This window comes from Cryptomeria japonica, chromosome 2 (assembly GCF_030272615.1).
Source record: "Cryptomeria japonica chromosome 2, Sugi_1.0, whole genome shotgun sequence".
NCBI lineage: Eukaryota > Viridiplantae > Streptophyta > Pinopsida > Cupressales > Cupressaceae > Cryptomeria > Cryptomeria japonica.
The window spans coordinates 586,929,887-586,952,910 of record NC_081406.1 but is presented as its reverse complement, the minus strand read 5'-3'; the positions used below and the strand labels follow the sequence as shown (position 1 = coordinate 586,952,910).

General features: G+C 35.0%; 1 long non-coding RNA gene across 1 annotated transcript; it reads right to left on the bottom strand.

Annotated features, from left to right (window-relative positions):
* Positions 1 to 9,777: 9,777 nt before the first annotated feature.
* Positions 9,778 to 19,931, bottom strand: LOC131873745 (uncharacterized). Its single transcript, XR_009371647.1, has 5 exons — positions 19,665 to 19,931; positions 19,350 to 19,576; positions 10,767 to 10,824; positions 10,392 to 10,424; positions 9,778 to 10,226 (listed from the first exon to the last, which is right to left on the bottom strand). It is a non-coding gene; the product is annotated as an uncharacterized LOC131873745 (long non-coding RNA).
* Positions 19,932 to 23,024: the final 3,093 nt, after the last annotated feature.

Genomic DNA, 23,024 nt, shown 5'->3' with positions numbered 1-23,024 from the left:
TATGTCACTTCCACCTATTCCTAGCTATTTAGGTCATTTGCAACTTGAATGTTTTGATTTGCAACTTGCATCTATTTATAGCTATTTAGGTCATTTGTAGTGAACTGACATGTGAAATGTTACACATTACACCTCTTTTCAATTTACAGCTTTATAGAGCTGGACCCATGAAAGAGTGCATAACAAATACAAACTCAGTCATTATATAGAAAGCTGAGTGCACACTACAGAATGCAGTTAGTTGAAATATTTATGGAGAACAAGTGAATGGAAGCCCAACATGAATCATATTGGCAGCTGAAGTAATCTCTTGGTCAACTCTGGAAGCTTCGGCCTTAAATACCAATTTTGACGAGTTTCATATGGCTGGTGGTAGAAATTAATACGTACCAACACTCCCCTTAATTTCTACCATGAATTTTGATTACATTCTTAGTCTTTTTCACCAATGGTGTGGCATCAAAATCTTCTAAATCTAGATATCGAATTTAGGAAATCCCATGTTGTCGTTGGGATGCTCTAATCATAAGCTCTGGCCCTCTTGATTACCAGTCCATCGTAGATTCAAGTGTGATTCACTTGTTTTATCAATACCTCCCATAGAGTCACATTGCGGGTGTCCATAGAGTCACACTGCGAGTGCCCAAGGATCTTAGTAGACTCTAGTGGCCTCAAACATGCTTACACAAATCTAGAATGCTGTGGCATTCAACCATATTTCTCTAATCCATTGACAACTTAGCTTTGCCCAATTTCATAAGCCTATCCTCCGAAGTTATCTCCTTTATCAACAGCTCTTGTTCTACAGACTTTAAATACGACCTCAAATAGAGACTTCTCTTGTGCATAATTTTTTTTAGACTCTCCCTTGACAAATATCCATACAAACTTCTTAAACATTCTACCAACTACAAGACTGACAAAAATAACAACTACAAAACATACCATGTTGCAGTCTTGACTCCGTGGCCGCATTTTGGCAATTGGTAGATCTGGAACATATTTTGTGCTATGATCTTTAATGGCAGTGATCATTTATTCACTATAGCTTCAACTTTAAAGACGTCTGCAAACTTGCACACTTTACTTCATTGGTGCCTCCCTCGGCAGCATCTTGAAACAAACTCTGCAACCACGCTCATAATGGGGGGCTGACCTCTCTACTCCTGACTTCTGTTGCTGCGATCCCTTTCTTCACAAACGTGGAGCGACATTTTACTAAGTTTTGGCTTACACAACGATCTTGATTGCGTTGACGGCTTCCTTTATCAACAGCAGCGGCTGAAAATTAACAACAATCCTTCCATCCATACCGGATCTGCATGCATCTGCCTAAAAGCAGTGCTCCATTCAACCACCGCAAGCCTACGGTGGTTTCTTTCCTCTCTAACGGCTCTGGCAAACCACAACGATCCAACTTCCTTCTCCTTGGATCAATCACCAGATGTTCAGTGAAAAGAAACACAAAGAACGGAACTCTGCAAACTTTGAACATAAAAGAAAGACAAACGGAGAAACAAATTTGAGTAGAAAACTACAGACTGGCCGCTAATTGGAACGCTCGTCAGTTTAATCACAGCATACATAGCTAACAGTGAGTCCACATCAAACACTAGAGACACTTGACACCCAAGATCTTCACCATTGGCTCTGATAGCACTTGTTGGGGTGTCTGAGGTGGGCAGAGACAGAAGACAAGAACAGAAAATAGACAATTGTAGACATTATATTTATTAACATAAACATTACACCTATTTACAACTCTACAAAGGTGAACCCATGAAAGAGTGCATAACAAATACAAACATCAAAGTTCAAGAGGCCCACAAAGGATGGATGGTCTCGATCTTCTGGACAAACATTTGCATGGTTTCTTCCATAATAGATGGAAGGTGGAGAGGGAGGATACTGAACGGTTTCCATTACTTCTAACGGTACGTATTTGTATGGCTATCCTCTGTAGCGAAAAAAGAATAAAGTTCGCATGAATTATTTTCGTTAAAAAGAAAAACTAAAAATTCTGAAAAAATATGAGGATGCGATAATTTACCCACTGGTTCTGGACCATTTGAAAATATACAAAGTTGGCTAAGAAAAATCATGTGGATCCAATAGAAGGAAATGGAAATAATAGAGTAGTAACATTTTGTAAAAGGCGATCATAGTGGAGCTCTCCTGTTGTGCGACGCCAGTAGTAACATTTTGCCGGTCTTAATGGAGAAAATGAGGCCCATTTTCAGAATTTGAGCTTGGGTAATGAAGAAGTTGAGCTGGGCCTTTTAATAATCTTATTCTAATTCTCTTACAAAAGTTCATACCAGGCAGCTTTCATTAGACTAGCTTGCTTTTATACCAGTTAATAGATTTAGATTCTGACCACTTGTTCGGAAAAGAGAATTACAAGGAATATAAAAACATGAGCCTATCAATATCGTAAGCAACCAGATTACCAAAAGGGATTGATACTGGGTTAATATTTGTGAGAAAGGATTCAAGTGAAGATGATGGGGAACAAAATAAAAGAGTGTAACATTTTGCAAAAGGCGAGAAAAGCGCAGGATCTCTCCGTGTTGTGAGAATGGGCCTCATATTCTTCTTTTAGACCGGCAAAATGTTACTACTGGCGTCGCACAACAGCAGAGCTCCACTGTGATTGTCTTTTACAAAATGTTACTACTCTATTATTTCCATTTCCTTCTATTGGATCCACACGATCGTCTTCTATTGGATCCACATGATAGCCATTTCCTTCTTTTTTCCCTACAGAGGATAGCCATACAAATACGTACCGTTAGAAGTAATGGAAACCGTTCAGTATCCTCCCTCTCCACCTTCCATCTATTATGGAAGAAACCATGCAAATGTTTGTCCAGAAGATCGAGACCATCCATCCTTTGTGGGCCGCATTATCTCTGGAACTTTGATGTTTGTATTTGTTATGCACCCTTTCATGGGTCCACCCTTGTAGAGTTGTAAAGAGGTGTAATGTTTATGTTACTAAATATAATGTCTGCAATTGTCTATTTTCTGTTCTTGTCTTCTGTCTCTGCCCACCTCAGACACCCCAACAAGTGCTATCAGAGCCAATGGTGAAGATCTTGGGTGTCAAGTGTCTCTAGTGTTTGATGTGGACTCACTGTTAGCTATGTATGCTGTGATTAAACTGACGAGCGTTCCAATTAGCGGCCAGTCCGTAGTTTTCTACTCAAATTTGTTTCTCCGTTTGTGTTTCTTCCATGTTCAAAGTTTGCAGAGTTCCGTTCTTTGTGTTTCTTTTCACTGAACATCTGGTGATTGATCCAAGGAGAAGGAAGTTGGATCGTTGTGGTTTGCCAGAGCCGTTAGAGAGGAAAGAAACCACCGTAGGCTTGCGGTGGTTGAATGGAGCACTGCTTTTAGGCAGATGCATGTAGATCCGGTGTGGATGGAAGGATTGTTGTTAATTTTCAGCCGCAGCTGTTAAAAAAGGAAGCCGTCAACGCAATCAAGATCGTTGTGTAAGCCAAAACTTAGTAAAATGTCGCTGCACGTTTGTCAAGAAAGGGATCGCAGCAACAGAAGTCAAGAGTAGAGAGGTCAGCGCCCCATTATGAACGTGGTTGCAGAGTTTGTTTCAAGATGCTGCCGAGGGAGGCGCCAATGAAGTAAAGTGTGCAAGTTTGCAGATGTCTTTGCAGTTGAAGCTATAGTGAATAAATGATCACTGCCATTAAAGATCATAGCATAAAATATGTTCCAGATCTACCAATTGCCAAAATGCTGCTACGGAGTCAAGACTGCAACATAGTATGTTTTGTAGTTATTATTTTTGTCAGTCTTGTAGTTGGTAGAATGTTTAAGAAGTTTGTATGGATATTTGTCAAGGGAGAGTCAAAAAAAAAAATATGCACAAGAGAAGTCTCTATTTGAGGTCATATTTAAAGTCTGTAGAACAAGAGCTGTTGATAAAGGAGATAGCTTCGGAGAATATGTTTATGAAATTGGGCAAAGCTAAGTTGTCAATGGATTAGAGAAATATGGTTGAATGCCACAGCATTCTAGATTTGTGTAAGCATGTTTGAGGCCACTGGAGTCTAGTAGGATCCTTGGGCACCCGCAGTGTGATTTTATGGGACGTATTGATAAAACAAGTGAATCACACTTGAACCTACAACGGACTGGTAACCAAGAGGGCCAGAGCTTATGATTAGAGCATCCCAACGACAACGACAACGACAACACGGGATTTTCTAGGTTCGATATCTAGACTTAGAAGATTTTGATGCCACAACATTGATGAAAGAGACTAAGAATGTAATCAAAATTCATGATAGAAATTAAGGGAGAGTGTTGGTACGTATTAGTTTCTACCACCGTTGACCAAGAGATTACTTCAGCTGCCAATATGATTCATGTTGGGCTTCCATTCACCTGTCCTCCATAAATATTTCAACTAATTGCGATCTATAGTGTGCACTCAGCTTTCTATATAACGATTGAGTTTGTATTTGTTATGCAGTCTTTCATGGGTCTAGCTCTGTAGAGCTGTAAATTATAAAGAGGTGTAATGTTTATGTTATTAAATATAATGCCTACATTTCTCTATTTTATGTTGTCTTCTGTCTCTGCCCACCCCAACACTATCCAATATTATATTTAACATTACAAGGGACTTTAAAAAAAAATTTGAAGTGTCACTTTTGTAAACCGTGTTAAATATATTGTTGGTTAGACGTTGCCCTCAAAAGGGGTTTAGGAAGGACTCTAGCAACCATGTAAGGAATGACAACACGAATTCTAACTCAACTTATTCTTCTTGTTTTTCATAAAGTACGAAGTAAACAACGTTGCATGATGTGTTTGCATTTAAGTTAACGAAGGATTTTTCTTTCTGCCTCTTCAGTTTTTCTTATACTTTGTAATTCATACTGATTGAAAATGATTAATAGAATTTCATTGTTATTTCCAGTTCTATTATTCTCTATTTTTTCTAAATTTTTCTTCTTTTTCTTCTAACTAGATCATTGTGTAGGTTCAACTACAAAATTTTAGAAGGAATTGTCTCCTAATGATCCGATAGCTTCTACATATGAGCAATTTCGACTATAATTTTTTGATCGTGCACTTAAAAAAAATTGACTGTCGCTTGTTAAAAAATACTCACACAGTGATCATCAGCCAAGATTCTACTGATGCTGAGAAGATAGAGGGAGCAAAAAGAAAAAAACTTATGTGAAAGGAGATAAGTGGTTGTAGATTATGCAGTGTAGGACCCATTCAGCTTCTTGTGACACTAATAATAATGTCATACACGAATTTTTACAGTTTTCAAGAACACGAAAAACAAACTCCCCAGATTGACACTTTATTTTAGCGCATGAACTAGCCCTCTAGATTTGAACTTTAAATTGATTTACTGCTTAGACATATTGATTCCCATTTCATCATTTTACAATTTTGGAAGTTACTGATTTTAAAGAGAAGAGAGAAGATTATGTGCGAAGAAAAAAACATTTGTCGAAACATCAGGAAACAAATCACTCTACGTACAATAGAATACACGTTGAAATCATCATCGAACGAAACAATAAAATGTCATTCATTTGGGATCAAAATTTACTACCTCACGCGCCTGTAAAAAACAAGACTCGAAGCTTGTTTATAGATCATCTGAAGACAAAATTGGAGCCTCCGTATATTGCTTTTGCTTAATCAAATCTGTTAGCGCATGCAATAGTTTGGTGGCCATGATTTACAGGAAACTTTTGTTCCACTGTAACAGGTACTCATGCATTGCTAGACATGCGTAAGCTAACCAAGGAGTGTGTTGTTAAACTCTGTGTCTTCCTTGAAATTTCAGTTTAACTCTTCATGCATATCCTCTACTTTATGATTCCACAGTAATTTCAGTTTTGTTTCTTCTTTTCAACTAGATCTGTATACTATTATGCAAAAAAAATTAACATGGTATCAAAGTCTATGAGCTAAGAAGAAGAAACTAAACACAATTATTTGCAGACAGATTTCTGAAGATTACCATCACCATGGAAGCTGATGTAAAATTGTGTTTCTATATGCATGCCAAGGTCATGTTCTTTCTGCACGGACATCACCTTCATCTTCTCCTTTGTGACACATTTCAATGGACCTGTCATGCCTCTCCTTTGTCATATTATGATGGAGTTTTTTCTACTGTTCGTGCTAATGTTTCCTTTGGTTTTGTTTCCAAGTATGATCAGTTCTTTAGACTATTGACACCTATTTTTTTAACTCACAACTTCTTCTTGCATGGTTGAATAGTGATAACCATAGTTGACTAGAATAACAATTGCTATTTAGAATGAAGCATGCAACTTAGTGCAACCAAGAGTGATTGAGAAAATCTACCTAGGAAAGCTTGAATTAGGAGGAGGAAACTTGCTAACACTAACGTGAACAATGTTGTTGATAGTGACATTAAAATAATATTGAGTAAAACTATTTTTTCCCTTCCTATAACGTTGTCTAGGGTGATGAATTGGCTAAAGGAGTTGGGAATCCCTACAATTATCTTCTCCTCCCAATATTTATCCAAGTTTTGGCCATCACATAAAGATCTACATTTAGGTTAAAACCAAGCTTTCTATTTTGTATTAAAAAAAATGGTTCTCCCTAGAAACTAAGGGCATGTTACAAAGATCCTAGCACAATCTTCCATGGAGGGCAAGGAAAATGTCTTTGGAAAAGGTAGCCGACTCTAGGTATCCTTTTAATCTCAACCTCAAAGTCATTAGTTTCCAAATAGTGTTAATATTTGGTTTCCTTCCAAAAAAAACTTCATCACAAGCATACAATCTATCTTAGCAATGAGTCTCTCAATAGTAGAATTAGTTATATATAAGAAAATTCAATAGTCCATTGAGTTGATTGAGACATGAGAGTTTTGGCATCTAGCATCACAAGGGAATTGAAAAGATGAGATCAAGACAAGTCAAGGTACCATCATACCTATTTTTTTGCTTTACCAAAGCTTCCCATTAAGACAAAGGAAGTCTCATGTGGAACACTAAAGCTAGAAGAGGGTCCTCCAACTTGATTAGAGCCATTAACACGAGGTTCTAGCCTCATATGAAAAGAAAACATGCTTTCTTTTACCTTATTCAAATTAATGTTTATTAAAAATAGTTTATATCAATAAATTATGATACATTAAAAGTCATTTATTTTTAATGTATTAATCAAAATCTCTTATATTATTGAACCAATTATATTATTATAAACTACTAAGAACACCTAAAAATATTATAAGATGTTCAATAGACACATATATAAACATACCTATCAACTAAATATGAAAAAATATATTTAATAAAAATAAACAAATATTTTTTTAATAAAAATATGCTTTTACCTGTCAACATCCAATACCACCTTTTTTAACTAATACAAAACATCTTATGACTAATAAAGTCAAGTATTTATAGTGTAGATTCATTCGAAAACCAGTCATCAAACTTACAGCAAAATGTGCCAATCTATAATGACTTTTATATAGCAATGCTCAACACTAGAGATACCTTAAGGCCTAACAATGAGAAGAAATATAGCAACTAAAATATACCACGGACAACAACCATTCATCTTAAGGACTTCCAAGCTAGATTTGTGTTATATATTATCATTTATTTCAGCCATACCTACTAAGAAAATCTTGCTAAATCCCTTGAGAGGAATTATAGATAATATAATTCTCATTCACAGGGGGATCTAAACATGGGTATCCTTACGGTGTATTTTTAATATTCACTCTAGCTTGTTGATTTGCTAGTTTAGTTGATAGCATTTTATATTTAATGATTATCGATTTAAAGATCATTTCTTTTGGTATTCATATACAACATTTTGGTTAGAAATTCTACCAAATATCGATTAGTGAATATCAAAGAAAACACCAGATAGATATATACTGTCTTATTCAATATCAGTAAATACATAGAAATGTAGATGAATAATTTGTTTCCCTTCAGGAGAAAAAAACACCTTCAGCAAAATTTCTTATGAACAATCGAATATCAGATTTGTAATTCATCTGTTCATGTCAAAAGTTATACCTAGTGTTTTGGCACATAAGACAAGACTATGGTAGACATATTGTCTCTGACCCTTTTTCCTTTTGTATCCTTCCATTACCACTTGTATATTTAATGATTATGGATCTAAAGTTCGTTTCTTTAGCTTTCAAATATAACATTTAGGTTAGAAATTCTACAAAATATACATGAATGAATATCAAAGAAAACACTACACAAAAATACACTATTTTATTCATTATCATGAATACATAGAAATGTAGACGAATCATTTATTCTCATTTAGGACACAAAAACCCGTTAGCAAAATTTCTTGTAAACAATCGAATAGGGGAAGAGTAACAGTTACCATTCATGTTCTAATAACCATTCACTCCTTGTACACCCAAACCCCCAATTTAAAGGCTCATTAATAAATTACACATGTACCAATAGTAGCTCATTTTTTAACTTTTTGGATGAAAACTGGCCTATTTGTGCACTTATATTGGTACCTATAGCACACGAGGGCATTTGTGTATAAGTACTAGTGATTTTAAGTGCACAGTTATTGGAGCATCTTTAGAAAAGTATTGGACAACATTTTGAAAAGTGTACTTTGTGACCCTTGCGTGCATAATGGATCCCACAACATGCAAAGCCGAAACAATAGCTATAAGCAGTTAAGTCGCATGCGGACACAAAAAAAAAAAAAGTCGTCAAAATTTGATATACCGTTTAGAATCCGTGGGTGCATGAAATTAGCTATAACTACTGGTACGCTTCTCCTATCAGATTTGTAATTCATTTGTTCTTGCCAAAAAATTATACCTAGAGTTTTGGTACATAAGACAAGAGTATGGAAGACGTTTTATCTCTGACCCTTTTTCCTTGTTCCCAACTTGTACAATATCAAGATGCCACAATGAATGGTTGCACGAACTTTCGGTGAAAAAGCGTCGCAGAACACAGTGAGCTCCTGCGCCCACTTCATCTGCCCAGTTGTCACCACCCAATTCTTTTACTTCTCAATTTTTTTCATTGGTATCTTTCCTCGACATCATTCTTGTTTTCAGTAAGATGAGGCTTTGCTTAAAGAAACAAGAGCTACAAGCAGCATAGTTCCTGCCAAGCACTAGCAGGCAGGGAATGTGGTTGTTTGGTCTGGCAGAGTAGTAGTCAAATCAAATAGATAATTAGTACAGATTTAGGGAAAAGGAGATATATTAGTATGTGCAATATCCATCTAAAAAGCATATAGAACACTATTAAATTTTTGTCTCCTGCCAGGCAATTGATACACTTGCTAGACAAATCAGGTTTCAAACTCTGAAAGGGAATGTTGGTTTTCTCATTATACAAAACAGGGCATAGTAGAGAAACACAAAACTTATTGATAAACAGAGAAAAATAGAACACACCAATAAATTGCTGCAACAATTGATTAATTAATTAATTATTAAATCTGATACAAATAGTTATATATTAACAAAAAGGAAACTCTAAGTCAGAAAAATGGCAATGCCCAAAACAGGGCACTCTCTTAATAATGATCAGACCTCCTACAAATATTATGAAAATATATTAAGGAAGTGAATAAAGTAGTGGACATATAAATGTGAAAGTGAAAACGGACATTTGGTTTCATAAAGCAGTGATCATTTACATACAAATTTTTAAAAATAATACATATGTGTATTAATATAAAATATGTTACATCATACAAAAATATCATCAGGTAGGTGAAACAGTCTAGACATTTAGAGTGAATGCATACATCCTTATTTATTTAAAGGACAAATGAATAGCTACAAAAAATCACTAACATAATACTGTGCACACAACACATAAAACCCAGAAAGAATACATAACTACCTAAATAGGAGGAAGTTGTTGAAAGACTTTATGCACTCCACAATACACTCAGGTCCATTTTAGAATATCCAACGCAGATATAGAAGAAAGATGTTCCCCAAATAATGATACCTACCATTGCTACTACTAAAGCACTGATAATGGTAGATGTTGTGTAAAGGGCTCCTGCTTTAGATGTTGGCTTTTCACTGGGTGTTGGAGAAATATCTCCTACAGAAGTTGTGGGAGGAAATAAAGATGGTGTCTTGGATGAAGGAGACACTGCATTTGGAGTTGTAGGGGAAGATAAAGGAGAAGTTTTTGTTGCTGGTGGTTCACTAGAGCCTGCGTGTGCAACCATTAAAATATGTTACACACTCTTTTTATTATAAAATTTATATTCACATCAGTTGGAAAAAGGAAATAACACAACTCTCTCTATCTAAAATTACCCTTTAACTACAGATGTAGATGGCATTTAAGCCAAGCCAAAAGAAAATGTAAACATACCTGTAGATGGAGAAATATTTGGAGCTCCTGCAGCTATTGGCAAACAACAACAAGAAGCATATCAATTACTACTAGTTCTTTAAAATTTAATAGAGTAATTACTTATTTTTATTGTTTTTGGATTTAATTGTGTATATGTTTTTGAATCAATGTTTTAGATCACATTCTGTGAGTGTGATCCATCATTAGGATGTTAGGGAGCTTGATGGATCACAAAGTGTGATCCAAAACGTCAATGCAGAAACACTCTTTGAACTCTCTAACATCATGATGATCAATCACAGAGAGATTTGAAACATTGATGCGAAAACACAGACACGATTGAATCAAAAAAAAGTAAGAATAAATACTTAAAAAATATTAAAGTTTATTTACCATTGCATTGACTGAGATGGAGTGGCGATTTTGCAAGCTCCTTGTAGAACCAGAGCCCCTGTTTGATCAATGAAAATTTCCAACAGATTGTTGGTAGTGAACAGCTAACACAGACACCTTTTGAGACATTAAGTTTCTACAGTCCATACAGTCCATGAAAGCACATAAAACCGAATTGCTATAAACATTATCCAAAGGGTGCAATTTTCCTGTCTCTGAAAATATACCAATATTTTGCTTCAATTATTAAATTAGCATCCCAGCATAAAGCAACTTTAGACAATTCATAAAAACAACACAAAGATAAACCACATTTAGTGCAGGCAATGTCCACTGTAAAAAACTAGAAGCAATACAGTGTCATAATATCAATGATGGATTAGAGAGTATGACACAATACATTGATGTTAAAAAACCACTACATAGTTTATAATAGAAGTTCTTTGATTGTATTAATATCAACTGGGAAAACTTAACACTTCTTATTGATTGTCATTTGCATTGTTAGCAAAGTGGTTATCCAGGAATCTACCTCCAAAAAACATAACAAGTGCAAACTTGATGCTGATAGTAAATTAAATGTCAATTTGATGAACAAATCTATGTTGAGATCAGGATCTCAGTTAGGATGCTGAAGAGGTGGCTTATTGGTTGTTTTGATTTTTTGTTGCAGAAGAACATGAACAATAATAAGAGTAAGTAAATGGTTGAACTATTTTAAGGCTTTTTGTGTTGATAAAAAAATAAGTGGAAACATAGTGGGGTGTAAAATAGAAGCAGACAGACCTAAAAGATAGAGTAGAATAGATGAAATTGAGAGAACATAAGAAAAAAGTCTTCAATATTTAAAAATCTAGAATACGAAAAAAATGATAATGTTCTAATTTTTAAAAACCATAAGCATGTTCAGTGTAGACAATATCATGTTCTTCAGAGGCATGTACACTTGGGATGGAACTTCAATGTTTGGCAATTTGAACAATGGTGTTGTTCATAGCCAGTGTGAATGTCTCATCAATCTGGAATTTGCACAACATGAATACAGTTGGTGAGTTGTCTTTCTTGTATGTTTCATATGGTATTTTTGCAATTTTGTGGGAAATGTTTTGGAAGTTCTCTTAGCAGGAGTCAATATTGCCATCATGCCTATGTAGTGTGCATATTAAATTATGATGGTAGGAGGGATAGATAGTTGTATTGAAGGACGTGTAGGCTTGAAGTTTCATGTTTATAACAATAGGAATAGTCAACACAAGAAGTAGTAATTTATGTGGTACCTAACTTTAAAGATCTTGGTTTGCAATGTGAAGATAATTCCAATAGAACATCATGGATGTTCAATAAAATTTTCATGTAATCCTAATCACTGCATTTATGTTTTCCACCTCAAAGAACCTGGACCAATACCAAATTGTGCATTTTATAACAGTAACTTGTTTGCACCGTGACCCAAGTATTTGAAACCTAGGCCAACCCAGAATATTACCTATTTTAGTACGGGTCCTCAGATGAGTTGTGTATAATAATAGGAATAGTCAACACAAGAAGTAGTAAGCTATGTGGTATCTAACTTTGAAGATCTTGGTTTGCATTGTGAAGATAATTCCAATAGAACATCCTAGATGTTCAATAAAATTTTCATGTAATCCTAATCACTGCATTTATGTTTTCCACCTCAAAGAACCTGGACCAATACCAAACTATTCATTTTATAATAATAACTTGTATGCACCACGACCCAAGTATTTGAAACTTGGGCCAACCAAAAATATTACCTATTTCAGTATGGGTCCTCAAATGAGTTGTGTATGGAACTGCATTGAATTTGAAGACTCTTAGCTTGAGGTGCATCATAGATTGTGATTCTGCATGTTGCTAGTGAACCTACACACTACACAAGGTGATACACCAAGTTCCAATGCTATTTGAATACCAATTCATTTAATGTTGATGGATTTAATCCATATCATATTCACCTAGTTCCAATGTTAGTTGAATACCAATTCATTTTGTAGTACCCCTACCCTAATCTACTTCTAACCTTGGTTTAATCTTGATTTGTTAATCGTAATATTATGTTATAGTCAGATGTTGATTTTACGCATTGCTATTGATGTGGTTTCTCACTAGTTGTATGCAAGTTGTTAGTGTACCTATTTCGTGGTATTAACATCGAGCTAACACTTTCAGTAAATTTTATATATGTATGCATGTATGACTCTTGGTTGCAGGATTTTTCAGGTACAATGCCGCATGAGTGCGAGGTTCGTCTTCACCTGGATGTGCAGGTTTGAGTGTACCCTTTTTAATCCTTAGAGTCGGATTAGGTGGTCGTAAGACCCTAGTTGACCTTAGTCGTGCTCTAGTGAGCATCGCCAGTCGTCGTCGGTAATCCCTTTTTGTTTGGGTTTGCGAGTCGTCTGTTTGGTTGACCTTCTCATTTTGCGTGCTTGGTGTGCATGATTAAATTGATTATTTAGTCTTTAGTAATTGTCTTGTTTAAATATGCGTTTGTGCATTGATGATTAAAGGATTAGATTATTCTGGTTTCGTTATGCGATTTTCGTTGTTAATGAATTGCCTATGTTAAATTGGAAGTAAATCCGATTAAATGTCTGTTTTCGAATATTTAATGCATTTTGTTTATGCTGTTGAAAGAGAAAGTCTGATATTTTATCGCAATAGATTAATTGTATTCTGTTGGATTATTAAATTAGAAAGATTAAATTTGTTTAAATGAGAAATCGAATTTTGAATTGAAAAGGCAAGTTAATTTGTTGTGTTTGTGAGAAAGGAATTAAATTTTGTGAATTATTTTTAAATAAGAAATTTTATTCCAAAAATGGGATTTTTGGGTCAACTCTTCCATATAACCCAAATTTGGGGAAAAATGGAAGGGGAGACAAATTTGGAGAAGATTTTGGTTGGGAATGAAAATTGGAGGATTTGGGAGCTGGAGATTGGGGCTCTCCTTCAGCCATTCCAGGATTGCGTTTTAAGGTAGGATTCTGAACTTGTTATTGAAAATCAATGTGATTGTCCATTTTAAATTGGCTGGAAATTTTGGTTTGAGATTTTGGTTTTGAGATGTTGGTTAAATCCTCTTTGTTTTTGGGCGTCTGAAACCCTTGGGTTTTGTAAAGGATGAGAAAACCCAACATGAAATCGTGATATCAATCTCAATTTGTTTAAATGAATGTATAGTAAATCAAAATTTCATTATAAATCTTTGTGATGGGCGTTTGGGTTTATTGAAATCGAACTGTGCATTTTTTTATAGCAAATTTATTAAATAGACCAAGCTGTGTTTTATTTTGCTTAGCGCTGTGTTAAACGCGTCATCACCGAACTGGGCATTTTAACTTATTTCGGACTGGGCGTAATTTGTTTGTTGTTTAAGCCGCGGGTTGGGGTTTGGAGGCGGGGAGCGGAGCTCCACCCGCTCCCCCTCCCCTCTCCCCCGCACGTTCCTCCCCCTTCTCCCCCGCTCCCGTCCGTGGTGGTCTGCGTCCAACGCCGCCTGCGGCTCACGGCGGTGGCCGCAGGGCGCTGCGGGCCTGCGGGCACCACCGTGAGCGTCGCCACGTGCTTCCCCTGCGGCTAGGGTTAGGGCACGGCCCTTCCCAGCTCGCTTCGCCCTAACCTTTTTAAAAATGCATTTATTTGTTAAATGAAATCATAGTTGTTGATTCATGGTTTATTTTTAATGTATTTTTTTTTTATCATTTAAAAAAAAAAGGGAAGGAAAGAAAATGCATAGGATATTAGTATCTTTTTAATGTAAGTTATCTTAATGTTAAGTTTTAGTTAGTTTCTTAAATTAGGAATATGGTGGCATTAATCTTGGAAAATGATATTTGGATATTGATTAGTGCTATAACGGAGTTTATAGGTGAATTAGCTATTCAATTTCATTTCATGATTTTTGCTCTCTTCCTGATTAAGTTCTGAAACTGTGAACTTTTGCAATTGAATATTGTTGTTTATATTCTAATTGATCTGGGATTAGTGAATCTAGATCTCACCCTCTAGCTGATTAGAGCATTCGGCTAATTGAGAAGTAGTGAAGTATTTATCGTTGGGTGTTTGAATTGAAACGATGTGCTTTTGGAAATGATTAGATTATTTAGATTCTCTTTTTATATTTTTATTTCCGTAATCCGTATATTGCATCTGGAATTGAAATTATGAATCTGTAGAGTTTGATCTTAGACCAGTATGTTAATGACATTTTGGATTGGAGATTAAATATCTTATTTTAGTCGATTAATGGTTGTCTGAATTTTATTAATATGAATTGGTTAAAACTCATTATGGCTTATTTTGCCTGTTCAATGCTTGAACCTTAGGAGTTAGAAAACCAAGAACAACTTATCCCCAGTTGTGGTAGATAACTGTAATCTGATTTGGATCTTGTAGAAAACTTGATCGCCTTGTAATGTTTAAATCAATTTGAGGAATATTATCTTTTCTGATTATCGCCCTTGCGAGTTTAATTTCTGTATTCGCCTTTAATTATGAAATGGCATGTTTTGCTTTGTTTCAGTCCTCGGTTTCGAGTTGATTGTTGTTTTGTGATGTTGTCATAATTGATCATATCCTTCTTGTGTGTGAGTCGAATGATGATTGTGGTTGACCTTAATTTGTTAGGTCTCTAGTTAGAGTACCGTCAGTAAGTGTTCATCCTTGAGTCGTGTTTGACCAGATGATTGTCTTCCTCTTCTTGAACTCCGTTCGTCTGACCATGTGTATTCCTTGGTTTGAGTTCGTCTGAGTTAATCTAGTGTCGTATGGGAAAGTGGCTTTCGATTGGGGGCCGCGCCCAAAGTGGCTGCTGGATAACCCGTCGGAAGTGAGTCTAATAAGTGATAACCTAAGTAGATTAGAAAATAATCTCTAAATAAGATAATGTGCCTCACACATGGGACGAATGCTATCATAGATTCGGCATGCTGTGAGAAGGCCTGAAATGGCAAACCATCTTCCTTGTCTTCACGAGAGGATGTGTGGGTCCACATGAAGCTTGGATGGGCCGGAAGTTCGGATTAGGTTGCCAGGGTTACCAGTGTATGGACCGGGACCTATGAAGACTTGCCATGGTATCCATACCAGGTCGTGTGATGACACTTGTCCCTACGTTCGCTAGTGTGTTGTTGTTTGTCCTGTTTGAGTACCTTTGAGAGTCGTCCTTTGTCTCTGCCCTTGTGAGTGTCGGTTTCATGTTAGACCTTGGGTGGTGATGGCTTAGTTTTATAAATGCTCTCTTGGACCTCTTATTCTAGTTTTGATTATGTTCAGCTGGATCCTGTTCTTTGTAAGGATCGTTTATGTATTATTGATCGTTGTGGTCGTTGTATATTGCTTATGTATCGCCTTGATGGCTGGATTGTATAGTGTAACCTCTTGTACTCTTAACTTTATTAATTATCAGAGGGGTCTTGCAGTTGCGCAGACCCGGAGATGTAGCCCTTTAGGGGTGAACTCCGAGATCATTATGGTGTTATGTGATGCATTCTCTTATGTCTCTTCATTCAGCTTTATCATGTATGTTTAGCTTATGTTAAAATGGTTAAGTGGATAAATGGGAATTAACTTTAAATGCTTATATTCAGTTCTATCTTAAATGCCATGTGGATCGAATACATAATTGGTTGAGATGCGATTTATCGCAAATGCATGTGTGTAATCGTCCTTTAAATGCAATAAGTTGGAATATGGAATAATGTATCTTAGAGTAATGAATTATACTCAGTTGTTGTTAAGGAATTTAAATATGTTTGGAAAGATCTCTTATGTTATGATGAAATCCTAGTGAAATAGAATGTTAGATGTATGGTTTGTTATTTTAAATGAAAAGCTTGAATGAAGATTATGAATGGAACTTAATGATGCATCTTTGCTTGTGATTTACATTTCAGTCCTTTGAAGGAAATTATCCTGATTGTGAATTATCTCGTTATTAAGATATTCAGCTTTTGGATTAATTGTGTGAGTAAAGTGTATTGTGAAAATTTAAGTAATCTCGTTGGGAAACTCTCTAGGTGTTAGTTGAAGTCTTCCGCTATGCAATCTGAATCTTTGGTATCTTGTTGCATCTTATGTGTTGTAACTTTTAAAAAAAAAAATTTTGCACTCTATTCTTGAGTTTTGGCTTAATCCCTTCGGGGTTTCCTAGCGGGGCATTACACATTTAATGTTAATGGCTTTAATTCGTATCATATTCACCTATAATAGTGTGTCATGTTTCCATCTAATGCATAGCAATTATACATCTTCTATATATAGAAAAGCTTGCTATAATTTGATTGGAGTAACTCTGGAAGGGAAAGAGGATAAGTAGGAAAACTAAATTGTAATTGAGATTTGTAGATATAATTTGTACTGAAGCAGCTAACACCTAGCATGTATCAAGCTCATGAAGCTATTTTGATTTGAATCAATTGATTTCAATTCTTTATATGAATTTTTGATATTTTGTTGTGTATTATGTTTGAGTGTTTTTTGTTTTGCTGCAATGTTTGAAAGTCCTTTATTGGATCTTCCAACCATGGATGCATCATAAACATGCTTCGTATCGAACCCACCATTGTGTTGTAACTTTTAAGCTACACTAAATAAAGTTTAGAGCCTTTGCAAAAGTTTTTTTCAGTGAATTTGGGGACAGAGTGAAGTACTGGACAACTTTCAATGAGCCAAATTCATTTCCCATTTTAAGTTATGACATCATTTCGTGGCTTGCCGAATGTTGTTCTTATCCATTTAGATATTTTGGCAACTGTAGTGCAGGAGATTCTATAGTGGAACCATGCATTGTTGGTCCTCACGCCATGTTATCTCATTCATAAGTAGTTGAGCTCTACAGACACTGAAAATAGGGTAATAACTTTTGAAAAGGCCCAAAGTACTGTCCCTTTGGTTGAGTTCTAAACTTAGAAATAAAAAAGCCCATCCAAAAGACGATTCACCCCCTTCAAATTTTCTAGATGCCTAAAACCTAGAATCTTTTTATGCACCTAAAATTGTATCAATTTTCCAAGTTTGAAATAGAACAATTTTCAACTGAATGACATAGCTAAAGAAGTTGTCAATCCGTATAAGGAAACATTAATTTAAGAAATCGTCAAAATAGGGAATTAAAATTGCCTAAATCCGCTACCACTTAACTTCAAATAACTCTAGAATTTGGACTTGAGAACAACTTTTTCATATTGCATCAATTTGCAACATTTCTGGAGATTAAACTATTAAGGTGTTTTCAGGTTTGAAATTTAGGTCCTACTACAAGACCCACTTTCGGATAAAATTATAAAAGATTGAATTCAGTTGTTTGGAAGATTGTACCTTAAATCACTTATATAATTGTGTCTCATTGAAACCAAAGGAATTTATCTAAGACTAAGAAAAAAATAATTGATAAGTGGTTTGGACAACCAATTGAAATTTAATGGTGATACGAGCAAGTACTAATACTAGGGGGAAGCATAAACCAAATTTATATGCCAATTATAGGGTGTTTTGGCACTTGCAGTTGTAAGTTCAGATAATGTCCAAATGACCACAATGTTAAGAGAATGTACTCCACACAAATTTTGTGATAGTACAATTGCACAAAATTAAAGAAGTGGTGCTGCAAGGTATTACTAATTTTTGAAACCCCTTGACTGCATTTTTCAAGGTTAGGATTAAAATCCTACCTTTGTTTTGGCAAATCCATACAAAGTTTGTAGATTGGACTAACATTTGTGACTTTGTTTCAATTTGAGACATGTATTGAAAGATATCAAGATTGTAATCAAGTGCTGCTACCTATGCAGTAGTCTTCCAATCATTTATATTATGAGTAAAATGCACCAATTTTGGAAGGTGCCAAAGAAGAGATTCTACAGGTCAATGATATAGTGTAATTGTTGGCTGCTTTTGATGAAGCATTTTTGATAGTCTTGTTTACTTCTCCAGCTTCATTATTGTTGAGGACATCACTTTCATTATTGTTGGGGACATCACTTGACTCTTCCACATTATTATCTTAAAGCAAAAACAAGATTGTTGTCATATTAGAAAATTTAAGAACATTTTGGCCGAGTAGAGCAGAGTGATTCTGTTTACAAAAAGGGGTGCCATTCCCAATATCATGCTTTCTTCTACCTATTCTTGATTACTGTAAATTTATGGTCTTTAATACAGAAGAACATACATTTATTTTTTTTAATAGCAAATGCTTGTTACCCACCTGAGCAAGGAAAGCTATTCTGTTTAATATTTACTGGAAAGTTAATAACCCGATTTTTAACTAGTTTAGGGAAGATGCACAATAAATGGATATAAAACCATTAGGCTAGCAAATTTTATCTTTTGATGATGTTTACAGAATAAAATTTTTGACAAACAAAACCATTGATATGCAATGTAAGCTTTGGCAATGGAATAGAACAATTTTAAGGTTATACTTGAGCAAAGAAAATTTGTTGAAAAGGAGACTTGCATTATCTAAATGCAATATGAACCAGACATTTCTATGAAGAATGTCCTCATTTGCATCTATAAAGAATGTGAGAATGTCAAGGATGCATACACATACACTACCTAAGTAGCAACAAGTCCTCTGCACTACATGCCCAAAATGAAAACCTTTATCGCCAGTGTCCAACCTCCCGATTTTGAACATTTACAACAATCTTTGTATCCATATCCATTAGAGCATCTCTAGTGGCTTGCACAAGTTCTGAGGGCATTTTAAGCTTCCTGAAAAAATATGGGAATAGAAGGTATTGTAGGTGTTGAGAAAAAGCCTCTTTACACAGATCCTCAACCTAAAACCACATAAATTCAACGTTTAATGGGTTTTCAATGAAACACCATAAAAAACTAAACATGTTTAAAAGTGAATATTCAACTCACCACTTTTTCAATTATCATCTATTTGTCGGAAATTATTGGAAGAGACCTCTGGTACTAGAAATGTGATGGTGAAGAGCGGTTTGGTATTTTAGAATGTCGAAACAGGTTTCCGGTTTGTAGGAAGATTCACAAAAATCACTGCATTCTTAGGGTTTCACTTGCCTCTGCCACACATTACTAGAATACAAATGTAGAGAGATGGGTGGATGAAAATAGCAGTAGGGACTAGCAGCGACAGTGATGGTATGTCAGAATATGTAGCCTCCTTTTCGGAAACCCAAGACCTTTATTTCACCGCCCGCCCTTGTTAGTAGTGCATTCTCTCTTATAGGAAACTATAAACAATTCTAAATGCATCTGTCAGCCGTGTGCAAAGCCAATAAGAGGTTGCCAACATATCGTGCACCAAAATTTTAACTAAAAATTGAGCATAGTTAGAAATAAAGCTATGCAAAACTTTCAGGCAACTTGATTGGCTCAAGGAGAAATGATTAATCACTGATTACCATTTGAAGCGTCCGCTATAGTTTCCTGTAGGCAGGAACTAAAAATTAAGAGAGACGATCATTTTGAAGAGTATGCATGGACAACAAAGGCAGAGGGTAGTGCTTTGTAAATATCGAATAAACTGTTTGTTAGGGTTAAAGAGCTAGTAAAATTCATGTTGGGTCATATTTAATGCAACTAGTGGCGCCACAGATAACATGTCAATTCACTACAAATGACCTAAATAGCTATAAATAGATGCAAGTTGCAAATCAAAACATTCAAGTTGCAAATGACATAGGGGAAAGGATCCAGTAGTTGTGCACCCTAACTTCGCGCTTCTCAAAATCCTATTTGGAAATTTCAAATCACTCTGATTTTTTTACAGCAGCTTACTTGGCAAGTCCCTTGCTTATAACTAAGGTTTTAGGGCCACACCATCAAATATGATGCCACATCAGCATGCTTTTTGCCAAGGTGTCCAAAACAGCCCCCCCCCAAAATGAGACCAATAAGCGTGCGAAAGAGACCCCAATAGTTGTGCAGCTGACATGGCATCACCTAATTGGTTACCTTTTACAATATTAGTACATTTCTTAACAACTATTAGTACATTTCCTAACAACTGTTGGTACATTTCCTAACAAAAATTAATAGTTTTTTGTTTCAAATAATAGATTTTATTTGTTCAATTTTTGGAACAAAAGGTATCAACAACCCTCACAGCAATTGGTACATGCTCAACTACTGAGTTCTTTCCCCTAAATAGCTGACAATCATGTGGGGAACATTGTCTTTGGGAGATGAATGGTGGACATGCACCAAACAGTATTTAGAGGCATTCAGAGAAAATTAGCACAAATAACTATTAACAATGTATGTCTAATTCAATAGGAAATTATGATTCAAAGTACCAAAAGAGCTTGATAGGACACTTTAGGTCTACCGTACCACAAAGAGTTAGTTTAGTCACTTCAATAGGAAATTATGATTCAAAGTAGAATTAGCCTAAAGGAGCTCAAATTTTTTGTCGGTGCTTTTGAACCAGATGGTGCATACTCACTCCAAGCTCTTTGAAATGTGCTCCAAACATTCTGGAGTGAATGTATCTCATACGTGTGGGAACTTGAGCTTCTTTACCAAACGCCATTTCGAGTGACCATTTAATTTGGTCAAGGAATCCCTTAGCTTATATTTGATAGTTAGTTATATTCCTATTTAAACATTTTTATGTTAAAAAAATAGATTTTGTTTTGTAAAATTGTGTTCTTTTAAATGGTAAAATAGTAGAGAATGGACAAATATAAAAGGTGAGTAGTGTGAACGATAGTAAAAAATTTAGTGTTTAATTATTAATTTATCTATGTTGAATATAAGTTATATTTTTATGCCAAGACATTTCGTATATGAAATGAAACATCCATTTTTTGAAATCAATGATTCAAAATTGAGAAGGATGCAACAATTAGAATTAATCCAAACTGTATGCTTACATTTATATTGATTTTAAAATTTAAAAAAAAAACTCAATAGATAAATTTAAAAAAATATATTTTGATATTATTAATTACAAATTATAAAAAATCTCTTTAATTATTATATTCTTTTGATAAAAATATATTTTAATATTAAGATACTCTATCTTATTTTTTTAAGTTTCTAAACAAAAAAGTATTAAAAAAGAAAAAGAATTTTTTTTTAACAATTAAACAATTAGCTTTATTCTAATTCTTTTTCTTCTTTTTCTTTCAAGCATTACTTTTTCATTAAGTTCAATTTTTTTTTTAGTTATTTATATATTTTTTATGACATTAAAAGTCATTATTAAAAATTATTCAAACTAGTAATTGCACCTTGGCATGCAATGGGTATGTTGAAGAGTCGTGGATAGTCAATTAGAGAAAAAAATGTCTAGTTATTGCATGAATCTGTTTACATGAGGTCAATTAGTAGACCAATTAGAAATATGTCATATGTGCAACAAATGGCTGAACAAAGAAGTGACAGATTCAATTCAATTATGTATCCACTTACAATGATCCAATTATAACTAAAATAAAACATTTGAACCAAAAAGATAATCAAGTTTCATTAGCAATGGGCTCAACATGTTCACTTACTAAATCAATGCCTCTAGAAACCACCTTAACATACGCATATAAGACCACAGTGCCTACCCCTTGTTTACAGAAGGTGGTTAGCCTCTAAGAGATAGTCACCACACATAGGTGGGTAGTGGATCCTAGTTGCACAATAGCCTCGCATACCCCCGTCCTCAAGGTTCCATGCGTCTACTTCCTCGTATAAACTTTTATGCGATATAAATTTTATACAAGTCTTCCATTCATTAAATATTAAAAACTATATCGTACTCATATAGAACAATAAGATACATTCTCCTTTACCCATTCAAATATATTAATACTCCAATTCACTAAATTTCTTTCAATATACCATCACTTGTTATAAACATTCTAGCATGATTAAACTTCTTATTATAGAATTTCATAGTAATATAGGCATCCATAAGACATAATAAGCACACTAAACTTACACCTTTCAAGCAAGACAATACATTTTAAACATCTATATACAACTATTACATGAATAGATAAGCATTTCACACAAACAATATACATATACATACTCATATACATCACTGGGAAGTACACATCACAAGGCTACGAAAGTGGGTATAGCTCTCCGAACACAAATCCACGCTCGGTCACAAAGAGCATCCAAAACCATTGCCTAAAGTCCGAGATCCATAATTCATAACTCTCACTTAGTGGCTTGATGGTGTTAGGTCACACATATATAATGCAACTCTCCATACAAGACTGTGGTACCTACCCCTTGTTTTATGTAAGGTGG